The following is a 9,818-nucleotide window of genomic DNA, read 5'->3' as shown; positions in this document are numbered from 1 at the left end:
TATTTTTGGTGAGAGTACGCTCTTCATTATCATGTAATAACTTCATAAACTAGATTTTCTTTTTATTTACTTTGGTCTTGTGTAGTTCTGGCTATCATTTCTATTGATTATGATTAATGGATTGTACTTAACCACAAAGTCAGATGGGGCAGGAAACACGACCAACAACAGTTGACCCAAACCACAAAATATGGTGTGAGCGCTTCTGAAATGTTGGTTCCAACCCATCATTTCTGGAAAACTGTGTGCACCCGACGACAGTAAGGTCAGTAAGTCACAGCTGAACCAGGAGGTCAGATAACAGATGTTTACAACAGACCGTATCATCACCAATAGAAGTTGTAATGAACTCCAAATATAGCATGTATGCAAATTGTTTAAACTAAAACAACCACGACGAGCACACATAGGACACAGCGTCATGTTTTCATGGCGGAGATAAATTAATCTGCACGCCTGCAGGAGATTCGGCTCCACAGAAACTAAACGCACACCAGATCATCTGTACGACAGATAAGAAGAGACGATGAGACAATGCAGTCAAGACACAATGGAACAAAAACTCCACATCTCTGCAGGTGAAGGACAACGTGAAGTATTCACCGGCATGAAAACCTGCTGCGCCTCCTTTTGTACTCGGCTGCCGTCTAGACTTTGGATTCCAGCTGATCAAATGTGACATCCATGCTCACACTGATACCAAAAAACTTTTCCCAAAATCCCTTTTTCACCTGGAGCCTCAAACGGTTATTAATTCCTAATGATTAAGACAATAAGACATTCCGTACTCTTAAATAAAACAGCTACAACTTTAAAGTTGAGCATTCACATCGTCAAACAGACCAGTTTTTGTTTTATTTGACCTATTTCTATTCAAATAGTTCCTTTATATATCTCCCTCTGTTTCTTTACCATGCAGCCCTTGATGACCCCTTTTTTATGTATCTTGTCTATCGTATTATCATTATTATTAGTTTTGTTTGTGTCCGTGCTTTACAGCGTCTGGGAGCTGAAGTGTTGTTCCTGTAAACGTTGAGATGACGGCTGTTCAGAGAACCGTTCAGCTAGATTTTTTCTGCAGCTTGTTACTCTGTTGTTTCTTGTGTTGTTCTTTTCATTTCTATGTGAAACACTTTGTGTCGCAATCTTTGCACGAGTTTAATTGTTTTTGATCCGAGCAGATTTAAACACATTTATCTCCCGTCACAGTTCTACAGGACAGTGAGGGAAAGTGTTTTAATGTTTTATCATGAATACATTTCTAAATGGTTTACTCCCTTTTGTCTAGTTGATTTGTTATAGTCTTTTTATTATCTATATGCATCTGTTTTATTACTAGATTTGTATTTCCTGTGGTAATCTCAAATGATTTAACCGTTTACATTTGCCTTAACTTATTATCATCTCGTCAGTAAACAAATCACTTTATATTGCTTACCCCGTACAAAATGTTTTATATATTTTAAAAGCTACGTTAATGGATTTTGTTTTGGCCACTTGGTGTCAACAGAACAAGCTTTAAAAACACAAAAACTGACATATTATGGCTTCATACTGTTGTTATTGGGTTAAATGTTAGCAAACCTTTACTAATCATACAGCAGACACAAACTTTCGGAGTCACGTTTCCAGGTAGTTGCTAACTTTGCTTCTCTGCTTTGTGATTTTAGAGCTTTTTCGCTGCAAAACAGTAACCTGGTTGATGAGAGCCATTAGAGTGAACCAAAAAATTATTCAAAACTAAAAAGAGAACGAAAACAAAAACACTCTGGTACGACAATTACTTTAAGGCGGCTTAATGTTAGGTAACATGAGGAAAACTTTACATATATTGTTGCGTAACTAATTAATATTACTGTGTCAGTTTGCTGACGTTATGACGCGTCTTTACAGGCGCTATTGTTGCACTAACTTTTACGCATTTACCGTTGTGTTGTAATTGTAACTTATGGCCACAGGGGGCGCCGGTTGTTGAAAGCTAAACAGCATCAAGCGCCGTGGCAAAGTAGCCAAGAGTTAAAATGATCTTCTACTGAGCTGCAACATTAAAATGCTTGTTATGCATCAGTTAATTATCATCAGATAATATAATATATAATAATAATATAAATATATTAACACTTAGAGTCTTTTGGGCTGAACAGTGACTACTTTTAAAAGTACGAAATAGGCAGTATGACCCATTTCACAATGGTGTATATTATGTAATTGAATTAAAACCTGTGCTGCATTATTACTGTATATACTGCCAATTATACAACATAGTTATTTGTGTCTTTTTTACATTTTGTATGAATAGTTTAAATCTGCAAAGTAACAAAAGCTGTCAAAGTACAAAGTCCATTAATCGCCTGGGGATAAAGTAGAAAGTAAGGAAGTGGCATAACATGGAAATACTGTAGTGGTGTAAGTACCTCAAAGTACAGTACTTGAGTGAATTTACTTAGTTACATTCCAGCAGACATATTGTGTTACCTGATACTTTTCCTGAAGAAGTATTTGTAACTTAGAACAAAGGACATACGATGAATAATCAAAATGTTGCAATTGGGAGAAAAAAAAAAACTACCTCTTGTCCTTAAAAGAATCCATCTTTGTCTTTAAAACATTCTGTCTAGTGCAGCCCAGGTGCTCCAGTCACTCCCACCACCAGCACAGCACAACACAGGTTTCCCCTCGTTCAACAACAACAACAACAATAACCGTGCTGCATCCCCGAGAGTAAAACAAAACACAATGACATCGAGCTCCAGAGGTTTTCCAGTTGAGCTCAATGTGGTGCAACAGGAAGAGCAGCAGCGCCGAGACAGAAGCCAGACGAGAAAAACAAAGGAGCTTCCGCAACTCAACAGGAAACAGCCGTGACACACACACACACACACAAAAAGAGGTGGCAGCCTAACCTGGCAGCCCCCAAACAAGCAACATTTCCAGACTGTACATGTATAACTGTATAATCTGCACAGGCGCCTGAGGAATAATCCCAGCATGAAAAAGGACAAAATCCTCTTTCTGAATTAGCCCAGTTTAACCTCGGCTGCACGTGGACAGAGAAAGGTAAACACACACACACAAGAGCTTTATCTGTCTATGTGTGTGTGTGTGTGTGTGTGTGTGTGTGTGTGTGTGTGTGTGTCATCACCATCAGTGATAATATCAGCTTTGGCAGTGCATCTCTCTCTCACTCTCTCACACACACACACACACACACACACACACACACACACAGAGAGAAAGAGAGAGAGAGAGAGAGTGAGAGAGAGACAATAGCATAGCATGCTGTTATTTGTATTTAGACACACTGACAGCATGACAGACAGAGCATTTTCCTTTTTTCCCTTCAGAAAAGCCAAATAAGGACAACTTTACATCCGCCGAGCCGTTTCTTTGTTTGTTATGGTCCCAAGTTGCTCACTTCAGGGTACATGCTCTTATTTGTGTTGACTTTTTATTGCTCTTGATTTGGCATTTTGTGTTTTGGAAAAATACTTCAAACGATTACTTGAATCCTAAAGAAAGTATTTCCTAGCTCTTTAATTTGTGGTTCTTTTGTTTCAGCCTTCCTCGCCACATGGTAACAGCTGACATTTTTTGTATTGTATTTAAACGACGCTGTTTTGAAGAATAGACCAAAGGAAATATAAAAAACAAAAGGAGGGAGATGTGAGTCGAGTCGACAGGTAACACAGCTGATGGTCAAACTGGCCAAAGTGGAAACAAAGAGGCAGCAGCACACTGCGCGTGACCACTAACAGGAAGAAGTACCAGACAAAAGACTCGCTGCACTCAACACTGAATCTAACCTCCAAAAACGACACATTTAACACAACATGCATCATATTTATATTCTAAAGAAGTTCATCTGGACACGACAGGCTTCTGCAGCCTCCCTCTCTTCTCCCCAAAATGTGTTTATCCCCAGTAAAGAGCCACGACGTGAGCTCAAGCGCAACAGTGTCGCTTTGTTGTTGTTGTTGTTGTTATTTTTTTGCGGTACTTTTTTTTTCTTCTTTTCTTCCCGAACCGGATGCAGTGTGTGGATCCACACGACACCAGAACCAGGTTGTGTGAGGGAAACGATGCCGTGCTGCTGTACTCACCACCTGGGTCATCAGAACAAAACGCAGCTTGGAGGAAAACTGAAGAAACACCAGAGATGTTTTGCAGTTGGACGTTTTCTCTTTTTAAGTAAAATAAATGATTGTCGTCGTCCCAGTCTCTGGTCCATGTGTGGTGCTGCCAGACGGGAACTTATTGTTGTGTCCTTTGGGTGCTGACGGATTTCATTTTTTCCCCTACACGGGCTTTTGTTGTGTCTTTTGTGTGCGTAATGGACTGGCCTGGTTACTTTGGTACAGAACGTCACCACGTGGGAGGGAGATGGACATGTGATTGACGTTGAGGGCTGGCCAATGGGTGGCTGTGCTGCCTTCAGGCTTCCGTGGGAAAGATGGAAACCAGGTTCAGAGAGGCATTAGGTGGAAATATATTTTCCCTTTTTTTCGCAGTCTATTAATTTAATGTTTTATTTGGAGTGTATTTGTTATTGCATGTGTTCTTCATACACATGCATACATACAAAAATGTATGTATATAAACACACAGTAATAGAGCTTACTTTGTGTGCTTTCATTTGTGTTTCCCTCACAGGTGTTTAAATGAAAGCCAACTTCTTTGATGACGTTTTTAAATGGATGTAAAGGTATTTTTGGATGTTCTAAAACATTGATTTAATGCTGTAAAGCATAAACTCAAATGCATCACATATAACGTGTCCGTGTGTAAATTGTGTGTCAAAGTGGAGAATTATTTATCAGAAGCAACACATTAAACCACATATTTTGGTTTCAGAAAAAGAAAAAAAATCTGTAAGTAATTGTTTTATCACTGAATAGCTTATTTCCCATGTGGCCTGAACGCGCAGCCAAGGGGAGGAGGGAGCGCGCAGACACCCGGATGTGTAAATAAATACAAGATGAGAATATGAATTTCATTGCTCTTCCTTCTCCGATAAGAAAAATAATAATAGTTTTGTTTGTCACTCTCAGTTTTCCACCTGCACCTCTTTGAATTCATTAAAGGCAAAGTCACATTTGGTTTCTGCACGTGTTGGGGCACAAATAATTATTTTTCATTGAAATGACCAATTGCATGACACATATTTCTCTTTAAATGAGGATTGGTGAAGCGATATTGTGGCTTATAGTCCTTTAAGGAAAAGGACCGAGACATGTTTTATGAGGCCATCAAACACAACAACATATACAATTCGACACCAAGTTGGAGCAGAAACACCAGAAAGTCCGAACAGAGCACAATACAAACACTATCAGAATATTACAGGATCAGTTTTTCCTGAAAAACGCCCACACAGCGAAATCGGAGCCAAAACAAGTTCGACTATTAGTTATTTTTAGAAACAGATCAATAGAATCCTCGTGTCTTTAGACGTTGACATGAGAAAGCTGGAATCATTATTTTATTATATCGTGGCAAAAAAACAAACAGCCTGATCGCCCACACCACGACCTCCTTCACTACCTCCTCCTCTTCCTCCTGCTGCACTGTCTGTGTGTCAGTGCTGCATCGTCCCTGACATTGGGCAGATCCACATCGGACACATCGTGGTCATGCATGATGACATTAACCATAAAACAGCCTAAGATTAAACAGTAATCTGGTTTCTCCCTCCCAGTCTAAAGCTTGCCCTCATCCTACCCTTGCCGTCCTGACGACGTGGACGCGCGTGAGCTTCATGACAACAACAACAACTCATGAACTGTTTTTTTTTTTTACTGCCTTTCATAAAAAAACAAATAAGAACGAAATATTGACACTGCAGCCACGTTGTGTAGCAATACTGTCAAATGTGTTGCTTCACCGTACGGGATGCATTTAATAAACACAACATTGCACACTGCAGCTTCCCTCAGATGGGGAAGCTTTGTGCGCGCGCGCGAGCGTTATGAAATCAATCCTTTTCACTGTGTTTTTGTCGCCTGTTCACGTGGCATCATATCTCCCCCCACCCCACTCACCCAAACACACAAAAACGGACCGAGATCTGCAGCCAGAGAGATGGCGGTGGTCATAGCGGTTACAAGGAGCTGCACGTCCGGGCTTTTTGTTTTTCTGCTCTTGAACGTAACTCGAGGATCAAATTGCAGAACGTGTCTCATTAAAGAAAGGAGACGTTGTAACCTCATAATTTATGCAAATGGACTGTTACAGACGTATACCTGCTGCTATATGAATCCTGCAGAATTATAATCCTGCAGGAGCATAAAATACAAAAACACAAATGCCAAACTAAGTTTCTAGAAGAGTATTATGCATATTATAATGTTGTTTCTGGAATATTAAAGTGTGTTTTCCATGCATTGGTGGTACTGTCTGCACCCAAAACAGAAGAAAAAAAACTCAACATGATTACATTTAAGGTGTAACATAATGTAGGCAATAAAGTATAAATCCCTTGGTGAAACAGAAAAGAAACAGAAAATACATTACAGTGTAATGACAGCTATAAACTCACTACACAGACACAAACACTTTAAAGTGAGAGGAGGCTGCAATGGTAGGCTTTTACAGTTATTGTAGCGATTACTCTGAGAGACACGCGCGTGTCCTCCAGCGGGTCACTGGCGCTGCACTCACCCCAAAAACACCTCGGAAACCAAAACAACCCGGTGAAGAAATCTCTTCCTCCGCTGGAGCCACAGGAGTCTTTGGGTATTGGGAAAAAACATAAAAACTAAATAAAAATACACCTTCACCGTCCCGTAAAGGTATAGCAGCGGGCTGTCTAGGTCGGGCCGAATGCCATTAAAAAGCCCCTCAAAAAACACCAGTCTCCTCGGCGGATCTTCACTGCGCTCATAAGCCAAATACTTTCTGGGTTAAAGCGTAAAAGGTGCGGGGTATCTCCGGAGGTCCGGTCTGAGTGGAGTCCCATCCGAGAGGAGGGTCAGAGTGTGTGCATGTTGGAGCAGCTCGCAGCTCTTTGGAGGGCTTTAACCTCTATGCATTCAGCTCTCCGACGTCAGCGGCAGGACAGGCCGAGCTGTCCCGTCTGCGGCCTTATTTATACCGATATCCTAATTCGCTCCGTGATGCGCAGCAGCGCTGTGAATAATGCACAAACACATTCAGGGACCGCGGACGTGTCGGACCGGACTGTTCGCTCTGGGTTTTAAAGGCTTTGTATTCTCATCGGGGGAATGGGGGATTGTGTCAAATGGTTTCCTTCTAAAGTAAATGTAAAGGAAAGATAATAATAATTTTTGAAAAAGTGCCGAAAATCAGTGTTATTGTAGATCTACCGATGCTGCCTTTAAGTACTGCAGGAAATAGGAAACGCGAGCGCACAACAATGCGGAACGTGTCTGGACAACTCCAGCATTATTATCTTCTCTTCCCAAAAGGACATTTGGTTTGCAGACAGCCAGTTAACACATAACAATCACAGGGTGAAAATACACTGCAACAGTCTGTGGTGAAACAATTCTATATGTATTTATAAACACGAACATTAGAACTTTAAGAATGTTTTATAAAGACAACATAATTAACAATACGGTGTAACTTACTTGGTTCCGAAGCTTTCAACCGCATCTGGTGGTCTTTCTCCGTGGATGTAGTTGCTCAGTAAGATGGTTTTGTTTTATTGCCAATATGAGGAAACATTCACGAGGAAAAAAGGACAAACTAAAACAAAAAAGGACAAACTATGTTCAGTTTAATTATGTACAAGTATTGTAGGCTTGGAAACTTTTGACATGCTTTGTCACGAGGTGACTTGTATATTTATTTGTATTCCCGGTGGTAAAGGCACGATGTCAACAGCTGCCAATACTGCTGAATAACCACTTTTTAATGTTTTTACTTTCAGCTTTTACTTATCTTGTAGCTTTTATAGATTCCAAAAAGTGTGAGACAGGATCCCATTTATTTAACTGATACTTCCAAACAAAACAACTGAAAGCACATGACTTCATCTTAAAAAAAGTTTTAAGTCTGATCTTTGAAGGGGGTACTTGAAGGCAACAGCAGCCTAGCTACACAGCCAGTTCTACAAATAGCGTCCAATCAGTGAGAAGTACAATCATAGTCTGACCAATAGACTGCGAGGAAGGGCGGGGCTCCACTACCACAGCCAATCAACACGAAGCCAGACGCTGGACTGCGCGTTCGCGAGGCTGAAGAGTGTTTTGGGCTATGCGCGTCACCGACAACAGACGCGTGCCAAAAGCCAATGCCCCACAGCACGCATGCGTGGCCGCATTGCAACACGTGGTAAGGGAGAGTAAGTAAACAAACCCCCACTCACAAAAAAAAAATCAATACAATGAACTGATGTTTAATTCTAGAATTTGATGTAGTTTCATTAGAATATATGTTCATGCCAGGGATAACATAACTTTTTTATTGTTACATCTTACATATTTAAATTATATATATATATATATATATATATATATATATATATATATATATATATATATATATATACATATATATATATATACATATACATACATACTATATATATACATACATGCATATATATACACATATATACATATACATATATACATATATACATATATATATATATATATATATATATACATATACATATATACATATATATACATATACATATATACATATACATATATATACATATATATACACATATACATATGTATATACATATATATACACATATACATATGTATATACATATATATACACATATACATATGTATATACATATATATATATATATATATATATATATATATATATATATATACACACACATATATATATACACACATATATACACATATATATATACACATATATATACACATATACATATACATATATATATACATATATATACATATACATATACATATATATATGTATATGTATATATATATATGTATGTACATATACATATGTATATACATATACATATGTATATACATATATATATATACATATATATATAGTGTATTCTTTTAAACGGCATTGTGAAGCAAACATGTTTCATTTTTACGTTTGTAGATTGTGTGAATAAAAGTGGATTTATCTTCGTAAAAAAGAATAACAGAGGTTCAAGTTCACAATTATGTCAACTTCTTAAAAATCGAAGTAAATTATTTGAATTTTGAACTTTTTATGGGTATATGGGCTACAAAGTGAATGACATTAATTTATTAATTAACTGCTGACTTGACAAAGAACAGACTGCAGTAGATGTTTTTAATCCAACACAACAGCGCCCCCTAAAGAACACCGTGCATTAAACAGTGAGATCATTCAAACTGTTGAACATGACCTTTTTGTTGTTGTTGGACATTATTGCATGTAGTATGCATTTTTTTGTTAAATTAGACTTCAGCTTTCAAAGATAAAATTCTAACTGATAATTCTTTATCATTCATTATTTTATCTGCACCATGTTTACATTAAAAACAGATATACCAACAAAAAAGATATAATCCAAGTAATTATTTAAAAATAAAAATCAGACAACACAGAATTTTGGGCCCACAAGTCCGTGGCTGATTATGTGATTACATTGCATAAATCAGTTGATTTAATTCAGATTTTTTTCCTTCTTTTTTTTTCTTCAGAGGATTTCAACATTGGATGACAGAAATCCTCACAGGAAAGCAAGTGCATTTACTGTAATACTGTATTTAAGTAAAGGGCTAGTACCTCCATTTTCTGCTACTTTATACTTCTACAGCCATTTTATAACTTAAGTAACTTTGGTGATTCAGTTTAATACAACAAAACAA

This window comes from Taurulus bubalis (genome assembly GCF_910589615.1).
Source record: "Taurulus bubalis genome assembly, chromosome: 8".
Lineage (NCBI taxonomy): Eukaryota > Metazoa > Chordata > Actinopteri > Perciformes > Cottidae > Taurulus > Taurulus bubalis.
This window is presented reverse-complemented; position numbering follows the sequence as displayed.